At 46.0% G+C, this 22883-nt stretch overlaps 1 protein-coding gene across 4 annotated transcripts in view; it reads right to left on the bottom strand.

The window, feature by feature from the left end:
* JAK1 (Janus kinase 1) overlaps positions 1-22883 on the bottom strand; it is a 188713-nt gene that overhangs the window by 127976 nt on the left and 37854 nt on the right. For 2 of the 4 annotated variants that reach the window (XM_056532842.1, XM_056532839.1), the window contains one exon: positions 5825-5920. The gene's annotated coding sequence lies outside the window, so the exon portion shown is untranslated. Of the gene's footprint in view, positions 1-5824; positions 5921-10227; positions 10520-20029; positions 20331-22883 lie in introns of those variants that run through there. The other 2 variants (XM_056532838.1, XM_056532840.1) reach the window with 2 other exon arrangements.

The following is a 22883-nucleotide window of genomic DNA, read 5'->3' as shown; positions in this document are numbered from 1 at the left end:
GTACTGTTGTGGCACTCTACACCTAATCTACAGCAATGATTCCCTGGTACTGTTGTGGCACTCTACACCTAATCTACAGCAATGGTTCCCTGGTACTGTTGCGGCACTCTACACCTAATCTACAGCAATGATTCCCTGGTACTGTTGTGGCACTCTACACCTAATCTACAGCAATGGTTCCCTGGTACTGTTGTGGCACTCTACACCTAATCTACAGCAATGATTCCCTGGTACTGTAGTGGCACTCTACACCTAATCTACAGCAATGATTCTCTGGTACTGTTGTGACACTCTACACCTAATCTACAGCAATGATTCTCTGGTACTGTTGCGGCATTCTACACCTAATCTACAGCAATGATTCCCTGGTACTGTTGTGGCACTCTACACCTAATCTAAAGCAATGGTTCCCTGGTACTGTAGTGGCACTCTACACCTAATCTACAGCAATGATTCTCTGGTACTGTTGTGGCACTCTACACCTAATCTACAGCAATGGTTCCCTGGTACTGTTGTGGCACTCTACACCTAATCTACAGCAATGATTCTCTGGTACTGTTGTGGCATTCTACACCTAATCTACAGCAATGATTCTCTGGTACTGTTGTGGCATTCTACACCTAATCTACAGCAATGATTCTCTGGTACTGTTGTGGCACTCTACACCTAATCTACAGCAATGATTCTCTGGTACTGTTGTGGCACTCTACACCTAATCTACAGCAATGATTCTCTGGTACTGTTGTGGCACTCTACACCTAATCTACAGCAATGGTTCTCTGGTACTGTAGTGGCACTCTACACCTAATCTACAGCAATGATTCTCTGGTACTGTTGCGGCACTCTACACCTAATCTACAGCAATGATTCTCTGGTACTGTTGTGGCACTCTACACCTAATCTACAGCAATGATTCTCTGGTACTGTTGTGGCACTCTACACCTAATCTACAGCAATGATTCCCTGGTACTGTAGTGGCACTCTACACCTAATCTACAGCAATGATTCTCTGGTACTGTTGTGGCACTCTACACCTAATCTACAGCAATGATTCTCTGGTACTGTTGTGGCACTCTACACCTAATCTACAGCAATGATTCTCTGGTACTGTTGTGGCACTCTACACCTAATCTACAGCAATGGTTCTCTGGTACTGTTGCGGCACTCTACACCTAATCTACAGCAATGATTCTCTGGTACTGTTGTGGCACTCTACACCTAATCTACAGCAATGATTCTCTGGTACTGTTGCGGCACTCTACACCTAATCTACAGCAATGGTTTCCAACATGCGGCTCTGCAGCCAATTGAAAACTACAACTAGAACATGGCATGCTGGGAGGTGTAGTTTTGCAACAGCTGGAGCCCCCCTGGTTGGAAAACACTGCCTTATACACTGAATGATAAGCTACAGAATGTCTGGAACAGGAGTTAGACAAATCAGACTCTGCCCTAGAGACTGACTGAGATTCCACACATCGCCGCACATAAGGGTTTATGGCGTCTGTAAAAAGAAGAAAGACCGGTCGGCTGGTACCATCACCATGATAGAAATCAATAGTTTGGCGCAAGGAGCTAATTTCTAGGAGTACAAGCTACGTGACACCGGCAATAAGTCACATCCGTATAACAACATCTCCCTTTATGTTGTCGCCCCGGAGTTCTATGCGTTGTTAGGATGGCAGCCGGAGGAATACAGGTCACTTGTAACTATGGCTGCATCTTCTGTGCAAGTTGGAACAGTCTCTGGTTATGGTAAACACGAGGAATCATCCGGCTTATCGGATTCATGTCCGCTGAATCGCAGTAGGAGACCGTGAAGGAACATTGCAAACATTCTGATTATAAAAAGCCTCCTACCCTTCGGCACATCCAGATCCCATGGCGACCTATGTATCTGACCAGCAAATCCCGTGCGTAGTCCTGTGCTCCGCAGTCATGTGACTATCTGCCCTTCAGTAGTAAGGCTGGGTTCAGACCACGTTCATTATATACGGGGACCGGATCCGGCTGGGAGATGGGAAAACCGGGCTCTCCTGTATCCCAGCTGACCCAGCCCCCCCCATCTCATTCATTCCAGCTGACCCAGCCCCCCCCATCTCATTCATTCCAGCTGACCCGGCCCCCCCCATCTCATTCATTCCAGCTGACCCGGCCCCCCCCATCTCATTCATTCCAGCTGACCCGGCCCCCCCCATCTCATTCATTCCAGCTGACCCGCCCCCCCCATCTCATTCATTCCAGCTGACCCGGCCCCCCCCCATCTCATTCATTCCAGCTGACCCGCCCCCCCCCCATCTCATTCATTCCAGCTGACCCGGCCCCCCCCCCCATCTCATTCATTCCAGCTGACCCGGCCCCCCCCCCCCATCTCATTCATTCCAGCTGACCCGGCCCCCCCATCTCATTCATTCCAGCTGACCCGGCCCCCCCCATCTCATTCATTTGAATGAGCCAACCGGAGTCAGATTAGAGCTGGGCGGTATGGCCAAATATGTGTATCACGGTATTTTTTTTACTTACGGCGGTTCCACGGTATATAACGGTATTTTCACCCCCCCCCCCCCCTTCAATCATGTGGCTCGCACGCAGTGTTCAGCGACCCCCCCCCCACCCCTACCCAAATCATGTGACCCGCCAGCGCTGTTCTGTCACCCCCCCCCCCCCCCCCCAATTAATGATCAGCCCAGCGGGGCACTACTCACAGATGTCACGTTCAAGCACTGTCCCCTCCTCTTTGTTGGGGGGACGTTGGCGCTGGAACTCACTGTACGCCAGTGGTCTCCAACCTGCGGACCTCCAGATGTTGCAAAATTACAACTCCCAGCATGCCCGGACAGCCAACGGCTGTCCAGGCATGCTGGGAGTTGTAGTTTTGCAACAGCTGGAGGTCCGCAGGTTGGAGACCACTGCTGTCCGCTGTATCCCTATGCCCGGGCTGTAAAACATAAAGAAAATAAACTTTAAACTCACCTACTGTCGGGGCCACACGCTGGGGACTGGATAGGACAGCTGTCAGCCTATCACCGGCCGGAGCGATGTCCCGCCCCTGCCAGTGATAGGCTGAGCCCACTGTCATGTAAGAAGCCGGCCAGAGCTACAGCGGACATCAGTGGTCTCCAGCCTGCAGACCTCCAGCTGTTGCAAAACTACAACTCCCAGCATGCCCGGACAGCCGTTGGCTGTCCGGGCATGCTGGGAGTTGTAGTTTTGAAACAACTGGAGGTCCGCAGGTTGGAGACCACTGGCGTACAGTGAGTTCCAGCGCCAGCGTCCCCCCCCAATAAAGAGGAGGGGGCAGTGCTTGAACGTGACATCTGTGAGTAGTGCCCCGCTGGGCTGATCATTAATTGGGGGGGAGGGGAGGGGGCAGAACTGCGCTGGAGGGTCACATAGAATTAGTAGGCTGATAATACATTCCCGAGGGGGAGGGACCCAACCGGTATTGCGGTATGGGGGAAAATTCATATCGTGCAGCCCAAAAAAATCGGTATTCGGTATGAACCGGTATATACCGCCCAGCCCTAAGTCAGATAGTGACTCCGGTCGGCTCATTTTTGCCCCGGATCCAGTTTTGTGACCGGACCTAAAACCGCAGTATACTACAGTTTTAGGTCCGGTCACAAGACTGGATCCGGGACAAAAATCAGCCGACCGGAGTCACTATCTGACTCCGGTCGGCTCATTCAAATGAATGAGATGGGGGGGGCCGGGTCAGGCCGGGATACGGGAGCGCCCGGTTTTCCCATCCCCCAGCCGGATCCGGTCCCCGTATATAATGAATGTGGTGTGAATGCTCCCTAAGGCTGCTATCACATGCAACACTAGTGCCCGCGAACAGCGCTATGTAATTGATCATTGTAGGTTGGTCCTGGAGGGGCCACATTAAAGAAGCGCTAAATGTTATTTATTTTTTCTCGCTCATATCATGCACACTCACCATCACTAGTCATACAGCACCATTTGTTTCTTTCCAGTACAGCCGTATTTATGCGTTTTATTACACTAAATTGGTCATGTGATCAGCCTGACTTACAGAAAGTTACATGGCCTAATGTGTCCAAAGGAAGTCAATTCTTGGGTCAACTGCCTTCCTGCGAACTACAGGATGACATAGATCACCTGACATCATCATCATGATTGTTCCTCTATGGGATCAGAATATACAGTAATTATACACATCCCCTCCTGCTCTATCTGTATGCTGCTGCTGCTGCTATCTCTATGGCATTAGGATATATAGTAGTTATACACCTCCCCTCCAGCTCTCTCTGTATACTGCTGCTGCTCTCTCTCTATGGGATCAAGATATATAGTAGTTATACACCTCCCCTCCAGCTCTATCTCTTCTATATATCCTGATCACATAGCGATAACAGCAGTATACAGATAGAGCTGGAGGGGAGGCATATAACTACTATATATCCTAATCGCATAGTTATATGCCTCCCCTCCAGCTCTATCTGTATACTGCTGCTGCTATCTCTATGGAATTAGGATATATAGTAGTTATAGACCTCCCCTCCAGCTCTATCTGTATACTGCTGCTATCTCTATGGGATCAGGATATATAGTAGTTATACACCTCCCCTCCAGCTCTCTGTTTACTGCTGCAAATCTATAATATTAGGATTTATAGTACACATACACATTCCCTCCAGCTCTATCTGTATACTGCTGAAGTTATGACTATAGGATCAGGATACACTTTATTCTCAACATAAAAAGCTATATCATTTCCAGTTCTTTTAGTCACTTAGAGGGGTATTCCCATTTTAGCTATGTTCACAGGTTACATTTTAATCAGGATTTTACTCAGTATTTTTAACCAAAACCAGGAGTGGAGCTGACACAGACAAAATCCTGACCAAATTACTGTGTGTGAACACAGCCTTAAAGGGGTACTCCAGTCCTAAGACATCTTATCCCCTATCCAAAGGATAGGGGATAAGATGTCTGTTCGTGGGGGGTCCCGCCGCTGGTGACCCCCGCATTCTCTCATGCAGCACCCACCTTTCTCAGCTGCACGAAGCGATGAGGGGGCGGAGTTGTGACGTCACGATACTCTGGCCCCGTGGTCGTGAGGCTTCAGACACGGAGCGATCATCGTTTCGTGCAGCTGAGACAGGTGGGTGCTGCATGAGGGATTGTAGGGGTCCCCAGCGGCGGGACGTCCGCGATCAGACATCTTATCCCCTATATTTTGGATCGGGGATAAGATGTCTTAGGGCCGGATTACCCCTTTAATACAAAGTACATGATCAATGAGTAATGGATATAGGCCCCACCTGTAAGACCCAGACCTGACCGATACCTAGCGAGAAATCATAGTTTAAAAAAGCTGCCGGGACTATCGGAAGTGAACAAAAGTTTCTACCAAACTCTCATTCACCTGATAATCGGCCTATGCAAAAAAGCCTATGTTCACAAATACATCTCTCCCATCAAATTCATGTACAGTTTTGGTCAATAAAACTATATTATAAATTATAAAAAGGAAGGAAAAAAATAAATAAAAATAAATAAAAAGGAAAAATATATATTTAAAAATAAAATCATATTATAAAATTATAAAAAAGGAAGAAAATAAATAAATAAATAAAATAAAAAGGAAAAAATATATATTTAAAAATAAAATTATATTATAAATTATAAAAAGGAAGGAAAAAATTAAAATAAAAGGAAAAAAAATATTTAAAAATAAAATTATATTATAAATTATAAAAAAGGAAGACAAAAAAAATATAAATAAATAAATAAAAAGGAAAAAAATATATATTTAAAAATAAAATTATATTAACTTGTTTTTTTCCTTTTTACTCACAGAAACATGTCTTCTGTTGAATGTTAAGACCGACGCTGTAAAACTGATCTCATCTTATTCACTCCCATTCATGCGTGTATCAAATAATAGTGAGTTCTGTAAAATATGAAGAAAAAAAATTACAAAATCAAACATTTCAGACACCAGAATGTCACAGCATAAAAAAAGCAATAGAAATCCAATGCTCCCAACATTTATGGAACGAGCGTCAGCCAAACGTCTAATGCACAAATGTAGCAGATTTGTTGTAGATGTTGTTTGTAGTGACTGTTCCATTCATCCACTGTGTATGGCTGTGTTTCCCAACCAGGGTGCCTCCAGCTGTTGCAAAACTACAACTCCCAGCATGCCCGGACAGCCAAAGGCTGTCCGGGCATGCTGGGATTTGTAGTTTTGCACTAACAGAATTATGCTTTGAGTGTGATGGAAAAGACACTTTTTAGGTGTACTGTCTCTTTAAATGGGTAACAAATCTGTTTAACTATCTGGCACCAGTTGATTTAAAAAAATTATAATAATGTTTTACTTCTATAAAAAAACTTAATCCTTCCAGTACTTATTAGCTGCTGAATACTACAGAGGAAATTCTTTTATTTTTGGAACACAGAGCTCTCTGCTGACATCACGAGCACAGTGCTCTCTGCTGACACCTCTGTCCATTTTAGGAACTGTCCAGAGCAGCGTATGTTTGCTATGGGGATTTTCTCCTACTCTGGACAGTTCCTAAAATGGACAGAGATGTCAGCAGAGAGCACTGTGCTCGTGATGTCAGCAGAGAGCTCTGTGTTCCATAAAGAAAACCATTTCCTCTTTAGTATTCAGCAGCTAATAAGTACTGGAAGGATTAAGATTTTTTTTATAGAAGTAATTTACAAATCTGTTTAACTATCTGACATCAGTTGAATAAATAAATAAATAAATGTTTTACTTCTATTAAAAAATCTTAATCCTTCCAATATTTATTAGCTGCTGAATACTACAGAGGAAATTATTTTCTTTTTGGAACACAGAGCTCTCTGCTGACATCACGAGCACAGTGCTCTCGGCTGACATCTCTGTCCATTTTAGGAATTGTCCAGAGCAGCATGTGTTTGCTATGGGGATTTTCTCCTACTCTGGACAGTTCTTAAAATGCACAGAGATGTCAGCAGAGAGCACTGTGCTCGTGATGTCAGCAGAGAGCTCTGTGTTCCAAAAAGAAAACCATTTCCTCTTTAGTATTCAGCAGCTAATAAGTACTGGAAGGATTAAGTTTTTTTTTAATAGATGTAATTTACATATCTGTTGTAGTTTTGCAACAGCTGGAGGCACCCTGGTTGGGAAACACTGGTGTATGGAGTACAATGAAGACCAATGTTAGAGCTGAGAAGGATTGAGCTGATGGATTTCAACATGCATGATCCTTTTGTTCTCAGGGGGAGGGGGATAAGCTGCTGCCAGAGCTGTCTGGTTGGGACAGATGTTTAGCAGAGGCTTATACCCTCTTCCCCATTGACAACACATGCACGCTCAGCTGAGCCAAGCACACAGGTTTATAAATGAGTGTTAGGAGAAATAGCTGTCAGACAAACACACACATGGACAGCTTCTTATATGCTTGAAAACACCACAAAGGAGTAAGAAAAGGTCAACAAGTAATGTAACAATGTAACTTAGTTTTGACATTTGTATATTCAAATGCTTCATGGGAAAATAAGTATGCAAATTATCTGTCCTGGAAAAAAAGGAAGACAAATATCCATACTGGCCAAGAAGCGTCTTATCTGTCCTGAAAAAGGAAGAACACTATCAATGGTAGTCAAGTAGTGTCTTCTCTGTCCTGAAAAAGGAAGAAAACTATTAATGGTAGTCAAGTAGCGTCTTATCTGCCCTGAAAAAGGAAGAACACTATCAATGGTAGTCAGGTAGCATCTTCTCTGTCCTGAAAAAGGAAGAAAACTATCAATGGTAGTCAAGTAGCGTCTTATCTGTCCTGAAAAAGGAAGAACACTATCAATGGTAGTCAAGTAGCGTCTTATCTGTCCTGAAAAAGGAAGAACACTATCAATGGTAGTCAAGTAGCGTCTTCTCTGTCCTGAAAAAGGAAGAAAACTATCAATGGTAGTCAAGTAGCGTCTTATCTGTCCTGAAAAAGGAAGAACACTATCAATGGTAGTCAAGTAGCGTCTTCTCTGTCCTGAAAAAGGAAGAAAACTATCAATGGTAGTCAAGTAGCGTCTTATCTGCCCTGAAAAAGGAAGAACACTATCAATGGTAGTCAGGTAGCATCTTCTCTGTCCTGAAAAAGGAAGAACACTATCAATGGTAGTCAAGTAGCGTCTTCTCTGTCCTGAAAAAGGAAGAAAACTATCAATGGTAGTCAAGTAGCGTCTTATCTGCCCTGAAAAAGGAAGAACACTATCAATGGTAGTCAGGTAGCATCTTCTCTGTCCTGAAAAAGGAAGAAAACTATCAATGGTAGTCAAGTAGCGTCTCTCTGCAAGAAGTCCATCGGTGGCCAATAAGGGGATCGGCAAGGATGAAGACTCTGCATAGCAGACATCTAATAAAAGCATAAACTGAAATAAAGTATTGATACTATAAGTGACAGTGGTTTCTATCATGTCCCAAAATCAATACATAAAAGTTCAGCAACTTTCTTTTATCTGAGACAAATCATCTGAACAGAATTCAAGGGGTTCTGCAACATAGACCATTCCTTTTTTGGTTCCCACCTGGTGTATTTTGCTGCGTATTTGCTGCTGCGTATTTTCCTACCCATTGACTTCAATGGGAAATAAAATACGCAGCAGCAAAATATGCCAGGTGGGAACGTACCCTTAAGGGTCCCCTGACTATAAACAGATCACCGGTTCTTCTGTGACAAGGACCCTCAGTAATCAGCACAGCGCCACCAAAAGGGGAAATTTATTATGGTATAAAAAGTGACCACAAATACGCTATTTTGGACTTTGAATTTTTTTTTTACCTGTACGCCATTGACCGTGCGGTTTAATTGAAGATATATTTTTATAGTTCGGACATTTACGGAAGCGACGATACCACATATGTTTATATTTATTTACATAGTTTTTTTTTTGCAATGTTATAGCTCCCATAGGGGCTATAACATTGCACATACTGATTTCCTACACTGATCACTGCCAGGCAATAGCCTGGCATTGATCAGTGTTATCGCCGCTCGACTGCTCCTGCCTGGATCTCAGGCACGGAGCATTCATTCGGCGATCGGACAGCGAGGGGGCAGGTAGGGACCCTCCTGCTGTCCTGCAAGCTGTTCGGGATGCTGCGATTACACCACGGCGGTCCCAAACAGCCCCACTGAGCTAACCGGCAATGTTTACTTTCACTTTAGACGCGGCAATCAACTTTGATCTCCTCGTCTGAAGGGTTAATACCGGGCATCACCACGATCGGATGCAGCTCATTTATGTTTCAATGGGTGGGGTGGCTGATGTGTGGGAGGGAGGAAAGTGGAATTGTGGGATTTGTAGTCAAAAAAAGAAAAGTCAAACAGGAAATCCCAGTTCACAAAAAGCTAGCCACAGTGTTATGGTAATCTCACAACATAGCCGTTTAGCCCCAAGACAAGCGCAGATCTTTCCTAAGCATGTCCATTACTGTCTGCCAGGTACGTACTAAAATTACCTTATGGTGGAGAACCCCTTTAAAAGTGGTTCTCCGGAGCTAAGACACCTTATACGTCACAATGCTCCGGCCCCGTGATCGCCAGTCATCAGACCCGTAGCGAACATGCTCCAGGGACTGATAGTAACGGGGCGCTGCGTGCAAGATCACGGGGTTCCCCAGCAGCGGGACCCCCGCAATCAGGCATCTTATCCCTTATCCTTTGGATAGGGGATAAGATGTCTTAGCGCCGGAGTACCCCTTTAAGCCTTCATCACTGTGAAGCAGCCGGCACGTCCGCATTTCCATTGACCTCAAGGTCAACTGGTTCTTCTTCGTGTCTCCCCTTTGGCTAATTGAAGGTGGTCCAAAGAGAGAACCTCATCCTCTAAAAAAAAAAAAATGTCTTCTCTATCCTGTGGCTCTCCAGCTGTTGCAAAACTACAACTTGCAGCATTTTTGCAAAAGCTGATTTAAACGGACACAAAATTCAAAAAGTCAAAAATCTTTGGAAAAATGGCATAAACGACACTCGCCTATTAAAATAATAAAATCCTTCATCTTTATTTCAATTCATTAAAAACAGCTGCAATCCTGCAGGATAGAACGAAAAAACGCCACAGCCGCGGCTGTGGCGTTTTTTTCGTTTTATCCTGCTGGATTGCAGCTGTTTTTAATGAATTGAAATAAAGATGAAGCATTTAACTAGGCGAGTGTCATTTTTGTAATATTTTGATTGTTTTATACTACATTTCCTGGCATTGTGCACCACCTACTTTTTCCTGTACGGTTATTTACTCCCGGTATATTTCGGAGCTTGTATTTCCAGCGTCGGGTCAGTGGTGTCACCCCGACTTTTCCTCTATTGTGTCTTGTCTATAAGAAGAGAGAGTTCCCACCAGAGTTTTTTACTTATCAGTATTATCCTCCTTGATCCAGAGTTCACACAATAACCATGAATAGAACCTTGTTTAAAAAAAGGAGGAAGTCAACGCGATGGCGATTTTTAAGAGCGTCATCACAACGTGTGCATCATCATCATCATCATCATCATCATCATCTCACCACCCGCCGATAATACTGTGTACAGCAGCTGCCGCTCATAAACAGGATACAAGACAGAGCTTTATCCAGCAAAACAAATAACTGAAGGCTCCGAGAGGAGGAGGAAGAGGAGGAGGAGGAGGAGGAGACACCAGATGATCAGAATAAAACTCCAGAGACGGCGCTGCTGGTATCAGATCTATCGTCATGAAGTGAACGCTTGGCCAAGATGTTGTCGTGATTAGTCTGGTAAAATGTGACGATAAGTAACTGTCATTACCGCACTTCATTTATGTCGTGATAAATAACATGAACTCCCCTGGAATAAAGAGACAAATAGAAGAAGAAGAAGAAATGGTGGAAAGGGGAAGGAGACCAGAGACTGACAGAGAGAAAACGAGAATAAGAGAGAGAAAAAGAGAATGAGAGAGAGCGAATAGAGAGAGAGCGAATAGAGAGAGAGAGAGAGCGAATAGAGAGAGAGAGAGAGAGCGGAGAGAGAGAGAGAGCGGAGAGAGAGAGAGAGCGGAGAGAGAGAGAGCGAATAGAGAGAGAGCGAATAGAGAGAGAGAGCGAATAGAGAGAGAGCGAATAGAGAGAGAGAGCGCGAATAGAGAGAGAGAGAGCGCGAATAGAGAGAGAGAGCAAACAGAGAGAGAGAGAGAGCAAATAGAGAGAGAGAGAGCGCGAATAGAGAGAGAGCGCGAATAGAGAGAGAGAGCGCGAATAGAGAGAGAGAGAGCAAATAGAGAGAGAGCGAGAGAGAGAGAGAGCGAATAGAGAGAGAGAGCGAATAGAGAGAGCGAATAGAGAGAGAGAGCGCGAATAGAGAGAGAGAGAGCGCCAATAGAGAGAGAGAGCGCGAATAGAGAGAGAGAGAGCGCGAATAGAGAGAGAGAGCAAATAGAGAGAGAGAGCAAATAGAGAGAGAGAGAGCGCGAATAGAGAGAGAGAGCGCGAATAGAGAGAGAGAGAGCGCGAATAGAGAGAGAGAGAGCGCGAATAGAGAGAGAGAGAGCGCGAATAGAGAGAGAGAGCAAATAGAGAGAGAGAGCAAATAGAGAGAGAGAGAGCAAATAGAGAGAGAGAGAGCAAATAGAGAGAGAGAGCGCGAATAGAGAGAGAGAGCGCGAATAGAGAGAGAGAGCGCGAATAGAGAGAGAGAGCGCGAATAGAGAGAGAGAGCGCGAATAGAGAGAGAGAGCGCGAATAGAGAGAGAGAGCGCGAATAGAGAGAGAGAGCGCGAATAGAGAGAGAGAGCGCGAATAGAGAGAGAGAGCGCGAATAGAGAGAGAGAGCGCGAATAGAGAGAGAGAGCGCGAATAGAGAGAGAGAGCGCGAATAGAGAGAGAGAGCGCGAATAGAGAGAGAGAGCGCGAATAGAGAGAGAGAGCGCGAATAGAGAGAGAGAGAGAGAGAGCGAAGAGAGAGCGAGAGAGCGAAGAGAGAGAGAGAGAGCGAAGAGAGAGAGAGAGAGCGAAGAGAGAGAGAGAGCGAATAAAGAGAGAGAGCGAGAGAGAGCAAATAGAGAGAGAGAGCGAATAGAGAGAGAGAGCGCGAATAGAGAGAGAGAGAGCGAAGAGAGAGAGAGAGAGAGCGAAGAGAGAGAGAGAGAGAGAGCGAAGAGAGAGAGAGAGCGAGAGCGAAGAGAGAGAGAGAGAGAGCGAAGAGAGAGAGAGAGAGCAAATAGAGAGAGAGAGAGCGAATAAAGAGAGAGAGCGAGAGAGAGCAAATAGAGAGAGAGAGAGCGAATAGAGAGAGAGAGAGCGAATAGAGAGAGAGAGAGCGAATAGAGAGAGAGAGAGCGAATAGAGAGAGAGAGCGAATAGAGAGAGAGAGAGCGAATAGAGAGAGAGAGAGCGAGAGCGAATAGAGAGAGAGAGAGCGAATAGAGAGAGAGAGAGAGAAGAGAGAGAGAGAGAGAGCGAATAGAGAGAGAGAGAGAGAAGAGAGCGAAGAGAGAGAGAGAAAGAAGAGAGAGAGCGAAGAGAGAGCGAAGAGAGAGAGCGGAGAGAGCGAAGAGAGAGCGAAGAGAGAGAGCGAAGAGAGCAGAGAGAGCAAAGAGAGAGAGAGCGAAGAGAGAGCGAAGAGAGAGCGAAGAGAGAGCGAAGAGAGAGCGAAGAGAGAGAGCGCGAAGAGAGAGAGCGCGAAGAGAGAGAGCGCGAAGAGAGAGAGCGCGAAGAGAGAGAGCGCGAAGAGAGAGAGAGTGAGCGAAGAGAGAGAGAGTGAGCGAAGAGAGAGAGAGTGAGCGAATAGAGAGAGAGTGAGCGAATAGAGAGAGAGAGTGAGCGAATAGAGAGAGCGAATAGAGAGAGAGGAGAGAGAGAGAGAGAGTGAGCGCGGAGAGAGAGAGTGAGAGAGAGAATAGAGCGAGCGAATAGAGAGAGAGAGCGCGAATAGAGAGAATGAGAGAGAGAATAGAGCAAGCGAATAGAGAGAGAGAGAGAGTGCGAATAGAGAGAGAGAGAGAGCGCGCAAATAGAGAGAGAGCGAAGAGAGAGCAAAGAGAGCGAAGAGAGAGCGAAGAGAGAGCGGAGAGAGCGAGCGGAGAGAGCGAGCGGAGAGAGCGAGCGGAGAGAGCGAGCGGAGAGAGCGAGCGAGCGAAGAGAGAGCGAAGAGAGAGCGAAGAGAGAGCGAGCGAAGAGAGAGCGAGCGAAGAGAGAGCGAGCGAAGAGAGAGCGAGCGAAGAGAGAGCGAGCGAGCGAAGAGAGAGCGAGCGAGCGAAGAGAGAGCGAGCGAGCGAAGAGAGAGCGAGCGAGCGAAGAGAGAGCGAGCGAAGAGAGAGCGAGCGAGCGAAGAGAGAGCGAGCGAAGAGAGAGCGAGCGAGCGAAGAGAGAGCGAGAGAGCGAAGAGAGAGCGAGAGAGCGAGAGAGAGCGAGAGAGAGCGAGAGAGAGCGAGAGAGAGCGAGAGAATAGAGAGCGAGAGGAGAGAGAGCGAGAGGAGAGAGAGAGAGCGGAGAGAGAGAGAGCGGAGAGAGAGAGAGCGGAGAGAGAGAGAGCGGAGAGAGCGGAGAGAGAGAGAGCGGAGAGAGAGAGAGCGGAGAGAGAGAGAGCGGAGAGAGAGAGAGCGGAGAGAGAGAGAGCGGAGAGAGAGAGAGCGGAGAGAGAGAGAGCGGAGAGAGAGAGAGCGGAGAGAGAGAGAGCGGAGAGAGAGAGAGCGGAGAGAGAGAGAGAGAGCGGAGAGAGAGAGAGAGAGCGGAGAGAGAGAGAGCGGAGAGAGAGAGAGAGAGCGGAGAGAGAGAGAGAGAGCGGAGAGAGAGAGAGAGAGCGGAGAGAGAGAGAGAGAGCGAAGAGAGAGAGAGAGAGCGAAGAGAGAGAGAGAGAGCGAAGAGAGAGAGAGAGAGCGAAGAGAGAGAGAGAGAGCGAAGAGAGAGAGAGAGAGCGAAGAGAGAGAGAGAGAGCGAAGAGAGAGAGAGAGAGCGAAGAGAGAGAGAGAGAGCGAAGAGAGAGAGAGAGAGCGAAGAGAGAGAGAGAGAGCGAAGAGAGAGAGAGAGAGCGAAGAGAGAGAGAGAGAGCGAAGAGAGAGAGAGACAGAGCGAAGAGAGAGAGAGACAGAGCGAAGAGAGAGAGAGACAGAGCGAAGAGAGAGAGAGACAGAGCGAAGAGAGAGAGACAGAGCGAAGAGAGAGAGACAGAGCGAAGAGAGAGAGACAGAGCGAAGAGAGAGAGACAGAGCGAAGAGAGAGAGACAGAGCGAAGAGAGAGAGACAGAGCGAAGAGAGAGACAGAGCGAAGAGAGAGACAGAGCGAAGAGAGAGACAGAGCGAAGAGAGACAGAGCGAAGAGAGAGCGAGTGAGCGAATAGAGAGAGAGTGTGAGCGCGGAGAGAGAGAGAGAGTGAGCGCGGAGAGAGAGAGAGTGAGCGCGGAGAGAGAGAGTGAGCGCGAACAGAGAGAGAGCGCGAATAGAGAGAGTGAGAGAGAGAATAGAGCGAGCGAATAGAGAGAGAGCGCGAATAGAGAGAGAGCGAGCGAAGAGAGAGAGAGCGAATAGAGAGAGAGCGAATAGAGAGAGCGCGAGCGAAGAGAGAGAGAGCGAATAGAGAGAGAGCGAGCGAAGAGAGAGAGAGCGAGCGAAGAGAGAGCGAGCGAGCGAAGAGAGAGCGAGCGAGCGAAGAGAGAGCGAGCGAGCGAAGAGAGAGAGAGCGAGCGAAGAGAGAGAGAGCGAGCGAAGAGAGAGAGAGCGAGCGAAGAGAGAGCGAGCGAGCGAAGAGAGAGCGAGCGAGCGAAGAGAGAGCGAGCGAGCGAAGAGAGAGCGAGCGAGCGAAGAGAGAGCGAGCGAGAGAGAGCGAGAGAGAGCGAGAGAGAGCGAGAGAGAGCGAGAGAGAGCGAGAGAGAGCGAGAGAGAGCGGAGAGAGCGGAGAGAGCGGAGAGAGCGGAGAGAGAGCGGAGAGAGCGAGAGAGAGCGGAGAGAGCGAGAGCGGAGAGAGAGAGAGCGGAGAGAGAGAGAGCGGAGAGAGAGAGAGCGGAGAGAGAGAGAGCGGAGAGAGAGAGAGCGGAGAGAGAGAGAGCGGAGAGAGAGAGAGCGGAGAGAGAGAGAGAGCGGAGAGAGAGAGAGAGCGGAGAGAGAGAGAGAGCGGAGAGAGAGAGAGAGCGGAGAGAGAGAGAGAGCGGAGAGAGAGAGAGAGCGAAGAGAGAGAGAGAGAGCGAAGAGAGAGAGAGAGAGCGAAGAGAGAGAGAGAGAGCGAAGAGAGAGAGAGAGAGCGAAGAGAGAGAGAGAGAGCGAAGAGAGAGAGAGAGAGCGAAGAGAGAGAGAGAGAGCGAAGAGAGAGAGAGAGAGAGCGAAGAGAGAGAGAGAGAGAGCGAAGAGAGAGAGAGAGAGAGCGAAGAGAGAGAGAGAGAGAGCGAAGAGAGAGAGAGAGAGAGCGAAGAGAGAGAGAGAGAGAGCGAAGAGAGAGAGAGAGAGCGAAGAGAGAGAGAGAGAGCGAAGAGAGAGAGAGAGAGCGAAGAGAGAGAGAGAGAGCGAAGAGAGAGAGAGAGAGCGAAGAGAGAGAGAGAGAGCGAAGAGAGAGAGAGAGAGCGAAGAGAGAGAGAGAGAGCGAAGAGAGAGAGAGAGAGCGAAGAGAGAGAGAGAGAGCGAAGAGAGAGAGAGAGAGCGAAGAGAGAGAGAGAGAGCGAAGAGAGAGAGAGAGAGCGAAGAGAGAGAGAGAGAGCGAAGAGAGAGAGAGAGAGCGAAGAGAGAGAGAGAGAGCGAAGAGAGAGAGAGACAGAGCGAAGAGAGAGAGAGACAGAGCGAAGAGAGAGAGACAGAGCGAAGAGAGAGAGAGCGAAGAGAGAGAGAGAGAGTGAGCGAAAAGAGAGAGAGAGTGAGCGAATAGAGAGAGAGAGCGCGAATAGAGAGAGAGAGAGCGCGAATAGAGAGAGAGAGAGAGCGCGAATAGAGAGAGAGAGTGAGCGCGAATAGAGAGAGAGAGTGAGCGCGAATAGAGAGAGAGAGTGAGCGCGAATAGAGAGAGAGAGTGAGCGCGAATAGAGAGAGAGAGTGAGCGCGAATAGAGAGAGAGAGTGAGCGCGAATAGAGAGAGAGAGTGAGCGCGAATAGAGAGAGAGAGTGAGCGCGAATAGAGAGAGAGTGAGCGCGAATAGAGAGTGAGCGCGAATAGAGAGAGAGTGAGAGAGAGAATAGAGCGAGCGAATAGAGAGAGAGCGCGAATAGAGAGAGAGAGAGCGCGAATAGAGAGAGAGAGCGAATAGAGAGAGAGAGGAGAGAGAGCAAAGAGAGAGCAGAGCGAGCGAAGAGAGAGAGCGAGCGAAGAGAGAGAGAGAGCGAGCGAAGAGAGAGAGCGAGCGAAGAGAGAGAGCGAGCGAAGAGAGAGAGCGAGCGAAGAGAGAGAGAGAGCGAGCGAAGAGAGAGAGCGAGCGAGCGAAGAGAGAGAGCGAGCGAAGAGAGAGAGCGAGCGAAGAGAGAGAGCGAGCGAGCGAAGAGAGAGAGCGAGCGAGCGAAGAGAGAGAGCGAGCGAGCGAAGAGAGAGAGCGAGCGAAGAGAGAGCGAGCGAAGAGAGCGAAGAGAGAGAGCGAGCGAAGAGAGCGAGCGAAGAGAGAGCAAAGAGAGAGCAAAGAGAGAGCAAAGAGAGAGCAAAGAGAGAGCAAAGAGAGAGCAAAGAGAGAGCAAAGAGATAGCGAAGAGAGAGAGCGAAGAGAGAGAGCGAAGAGAGAGAGCGAAGAGAGAGAGAGAGCGCGAATAGAGAGAGAGAGAGAGCGCGAATAGAGAGAGAGAGTGAGCGCGGAGAGAGAGAGTGAGCGCGAATAGAGAGAGAGAGTGAGCGCGAATAGAGTGAGAGAGATAATAGAGAGAGCGAATAGAGAGAGAGCGAATAGAGAGCCACTATATACACTATTTCTACCCACTATATACACCATCTGTACCCACTATATACACCATCCCTACCCACTATATACATTATTTCTACCCTCTATATACACCATCTGTACCCACTATATACACTATTTCTACCCACTATATACACCATCCCTACCCACTATATACACTATTTCTACCCACTATATACATTATTTCTACCCGCCACTATATACACCATCTCTACCCACTATATACACTATTTCTACCCACTATATACACCATCCCTACCCACTATATACACTATTTCTACCCACTATATACATTATTTCTACCCGCCACTATATACACCATCTCTACCCACTATATACACTATTTCTACCCACTATATACATTATTTCTACCCGCCACTATATACATCATCCCTACCCACTATATACACTATTTCTACCCACTATATACACCATCTGTACCCACTATATACACCATCTGTACCCACTATATGCACTATTTCTACCCACTATATACACCATCTGTACCCACTATATACACCATCTGTACCCACTATATGCACTATTTCTACCCACTATATACACCATCTGTACCCACTATATACACCATCTGTACCCACTATATACACCATCTGTACCCACTATATACACCATCTGTACCCACTATATACACCATCTGTACCCACTATATACACCATCTGTACCCACTATATACATTATTTCTACCCACTATATACACCATCCCTACCCACTATATGCACTATTTCTACCCACTATATACACCATCCCTACCCACTATATACATTATTCCTACCCTCTATATACACCATCTGTACCCACTATATACACTATTTCTACCCGCCACTATATACACCATCCCTACCCACTATATACACTATTTCTACCCACTATATACACTATTTCTATCCACTATATACACTATTTCTACCCGCCACTATATACACCATCTCTACCCACTATATACACCATCCCTACCCACTATATGCACCATCCCTACCCACTATATACATTATTCCTACCCTCTATATACACCATCCCTACCCACTATATGCACTATTTCTACCCACTATATACACCATCCCTACCCACTATGCCCTCCCTCAGTGTCCCTTAGATATCTTACTGTACACTACTCCCAACATCCCCTTATGAATGATCCTCCTCCTGAAAGCAGTCTTCTCCACAGTAACTACAACCCTCATCCTACTGTACCCTCCACTAGTCTACTTAATTTCCACCTCCACCCCACTAATCCCAGGGCTGGCTCTGCCTATAGGCAACATAGGCAGCCACCTAGAGCGCCCTCTTTATGGGGGCACCGCTCTGCGCGCTGCAATGAAGTTGGCATCTAAAGCCCCTACCGATCCAAAGCCCCTGCCCATCAACTAAAACCCCCCATCCCAGCCGTACTAGAATAATCAGCATTTTTCATCCTGCTGGAGGAGCGCAGCGCACCTCCTAGGCAGACAGGGGCAATCACCAAAATCCTGACATGGTGCGTGCCTTCATACATGGAGGAGGAGGGAGGAGCCAATGGCGGGGTCAAGGGGCAGCAAAATTAGCTTTCACCTAGGGTGGTAAAAATTATATACAGATCACATCACTACTCCCCTCATTATATAGAGATCACATCACTACTCCTCATTATATACAGATCACATCACTACTCCCCTCATTATATAGAGATCACATCACTACTCCCCTCATTATATACAGATCACATCACTACTCCTCTCATTATATACAGATCACATCACTACTCCTCATTATATACAGATCACATCACTACTCCTCATTATATACAGATCACATCACTACTCCCCTCATTATATACAGATCACATCACTACTCCTCTCATTATATAGAGATCACATCACTACTCCCCTCATTATATAGAGATCACATCACTACTCCTCATTATATACAGATCACATCACTACTCCCCTCATTATATACAGATCACATCACTACTCCCCTCATTATATAGAGATCACATCACTACTCCTCTCATTATATAGAGATCACATCACTACTCCTCTCATTATATACAGATCACATCACTACTCCCCTCATTATATACAGATCACATCACTACTCCTCTCATTATATACAGATCACATCACTACTCCTCTCATTATATACAGATCACATCACTACTCCCCTCATTATATACAGATCACATCACTACTCCCCTCATTATATACAGATCACATCACTACTCCTCTCATTATATACAGATCACATCACTACTCCTCTCATTATATACAGATCACATCACTACTCCCCTCATTATATACAGATCACATCACTACTCCCCTCATTATATACAGATCACATCACTACTCCCCTCATTATATAGAGATCACATCACTACTTCTCTCATTATATAGAGATCACATCACTACTCCCCTCATTATATAGAGATCACATCACTACTCCTCATTATATACAGATCACATCACTACTCCCCTCATTATATACAGATCACATCACTACTCCTCTCATTATATACAGATCACATCACTACTCCTCTCATTATATACAGATCACATCACTACTCCTCTCATTATACAGATCACATCACTACTCCCCTCATTATATACAGATCACATCACTACTCCCCTCATTATATACAGATCACATCACTACTCCCCTCATTATATACAGATCACATCACTACTCCTCTCATTATATACAGATCACATCACTACTCCTCATTATATACAGATCACATCACTACTCCCCTCATTATATAGAGATCACATCACTACTCCCCTCATTATATAGAGATCACATCACTACTCCTCTCATTATATAGAGATCACATCACTACTCCTCTCATTATATACAGATCACATCACTACTCCTCTCATTATATAGAGATCACATCACTACTCCTCTCATTATATAGAGATCACATCACTACTCCTCTCATTATATACAGATCACATCACTACTCCCCTCATTATATAGAGATCACATCACTACTCCTCTCATTATATAGAGATCACATCACTACTCCCCTCATTATATACAGATCACATCACTACTCCTCTCATTATATACAGATCACATCACTACTCCTCTCATTATATACAGATCACATCACTACTCCCCTCATTATATACAGATCACATCACTACTCCCCTCATTATATACAGATCACATCACTACTCCCCTCAGTTTTCTCTGTCTCTTGCTCACCCCGGTGTCCGGTCTCTCTCCCCGGTGCTCGGCCTCTCTCCTCCGGTCTCCCCGGTGCTCGGCCTCTCTCCTCCGGTCTCCCCGGTGCTCGGCCTCTCTCCTCCGGTCTCCCCGGTGCTCGGCCTCTCTCCTCCGGTCTCCCCGGTGCTCGGCCTCTCTCCTCCGGTCTCCCCGGTGCTCGGCCTCTCTCCTCCGGTCTCCTCAGTTCTCAGCGCGCGGCCCCGCGGACCCGTTTCCCGTCACTTGACTGACAGCTACCGCAAGTAATCATGGCGCTGCGCATGCGCAGGGAGCCCCCGCCGCGAGATCTCTTAAGGTGGATCTAAGAAATAATGTGCAAACCCGATCCAGAAGCGATCATCATCTCTCACATCTCTACAGGTGCAGATAAAGAAACCACAAGTCCCAGCAATAAATAGCTGCTGAAGTCAGAGAGTCTGGGTATACAGCTATTAGGCTACTGAAGAACCACAAGTCCCAGCAACAAACAACAGCTAAAATTAGCATAGATAGCTACTGAAGGACCACAAGTCCCAGCAATTCATGGCAACGGTTTTGAGATATTCTGGAACTGCAGCTCTCTGGCTACTGACGAACCACAAGTCCCAGCAATGAACAACTGATTGTAAGATATTCTGGGACTGCAGCTTTTCAGCTACTGAAGAACCACAAGTCCCAGCAATGAACATCAGCTGCTAAAGTGAGAAAATCTGAGTATACAGCTATACAGCCACTGAAGAACCACAAGTCCCAGCAACAAACAGCAGCTAAAATTTGGTATTAAAGGGGTACTCCGGTGAAAAACATTTTTTTTTTAGGTCTTTATAAGATAAATTCTTTACCCTTCCAGTACTTTTTAGCAGCTGTATGCTACCGATGAAATTCTCTTCTTTTTGAATTTCTTTTTTGTCTTGTCCACAGTGCTCTCTGCTGACACCTGATGTCCGTATCAGGAACTGTCCAGAGCAGGAGAAAATCCCCATAGCAAACCTCTCCTGCTCTGGACAGTTCCTGACATGAACAGAGGTGTCAGCAGAGAGCACTGTGGACAAGACAAAAAAAGATATTCAAAAATAACAGAATTTCCTCGGTAGCATACAGCTGCTAAAAAGTACTGGAAGGGTAAAGATTTTTTAATAGAAGTCATTTACAAATCTGTTTAACTTTCTGGCACCAGTTGACTTATACAGACCTAAAAAATAAAAAATTTCCACCGGAGTACCCCTTTAAGATATTCTTGGAGCATGGCACCTTGTCTACTGAACAAGTTCCAGCAAAGAACAACAGATGAAGTAAGATATTCTAAGACTGCAGCTATTTATCTACTGAAGAACAACAAGTCTCAGCAACTGCTGAAGTGAGAAACAGCTATTCAGCTACTGAAGAACCACAAGTCACAGCAATTGATGAGATATTCTGGGATTTCTGCACTACTGAACATACCATAGATAGCTACTGAAGAACCAAAAGTCCCAGCAATGAACAGATTAAATTAGATATTCAGAGACCAGAGCTCTTTAGCTACTGGAGAACAACAAGTCCCAGCAATAAACATAACATGAAGTGAGATATTCCAGGACTTCTAATTCTGCTCTACTGAACATCGCATAGATAGCTACGGAAGAACAACAAGCCCCAGCAATCCATAACAGATTGAGATACTCTGGGACTACAACTCTTCAGATACTGAAGAACAACAAGTCCCAGAAATGAATAAATGCTAAAGGATGAACCATAAGTCACAACAACAAACAGCAGCTGAAATGAGACATTCTGGGACTTTTTGTTCTACGCTACTTAAAGGGGTACTCCCGTGGAAAACTTGTGTTTTTTTTGTTTTGTTTTTTTTTAATCAACTGGTGCCAGAAAGTTAAACAGATTTGTAATTTACTTATATTAAAAAATCTTAATCCTTCCAGTACTTATTAGCTGCTGAATACTACAGAGGAAATTCTTTTCTTTTTGGAACACAGAGCTCTCTGGTGACATCACGAACAAAGTGCTCTCTGCTGACATCTCTGTCCATTTTAGGAACTGTCCAGAGTAGCATAAGTTTGAAGATGGGGATTTTCTCCTACTCTGGACAGTTCCTAAAATGGACAGAGATGTCAGCAGAGAGCACTGTGTTCGTGATGCCAGCAGAGAGCTCTGTGTTCCAAAAAGAAAATAATTTCCTCTGTAGTATTCAGCAGCTAATAAGTACTGGAAGGATAAAGATTTTTTTAATAGAAGTAATTTACAAATCTGCTTAACTTTCTGGCACCAGTTGATAAAAAAAATAAAAAAAAGTTTTTTTTAACATAGCATAGATAGCTATTGAAGAACCACAAATCCCAGCAATGAGCATCAGCTAAAGTGAGATATTCCAAAACTAGTAATACACTATAGATTAGTGGTCTCCAATCTGTGGACTTCTAGCGTTTGCAAAACTACAACTCCCAGCATGCCCGGACAGCCTTCGGCTGTCCGGGCATGCTGGGAGTTGTAGTTTTGCAACAGCTGGAAGTCCACAGTTTGGAGACCACTTTTCTATAGTCAATGCTGAAGAGCTCTTAGACCAGCGTTTCCTAACTTGTGACTCTCCAGCTGTTACAAAACCACAACTCCCATCATGCCCTGAATGAATTGGTTACCAGTTGCCAATGAATTTCAGCATCTGATAGGACCTGAAAATCTGCAGCATGTCAAGAAGAATATAGAAGCAAATTTCCCCCCCCCCCCAAAAAAAATATTTCAATAGAAGACCAGAATAAATGTTGCAAAAAAATAAAAATACCGTACTTAAAAAGCAGACAATGTGCAAATTTTGCCAAAATATTTCATTGGGAGATAATGCTGTTTTTGGGGGCGAGGA

The sequence above is a fragment of the Hyla sarda genome, chromosome 7 (assembly GCF_029499605.1).
Source record: "Hyla sarda isolate aHylSar1 chromosome 7, aHylSar1.hap1, whole genome shotgun sequence".
Lineage (NCBI taxonomy): Eukaryota > Metazoa > Chordata > Amphibia > Anura > Hylidae > Hyla > Hyla sarda.
Note: the sequence above shows the minus strand (reverse complement) of the source record. Positions and strands in the feature narration are given on the sequence as shown.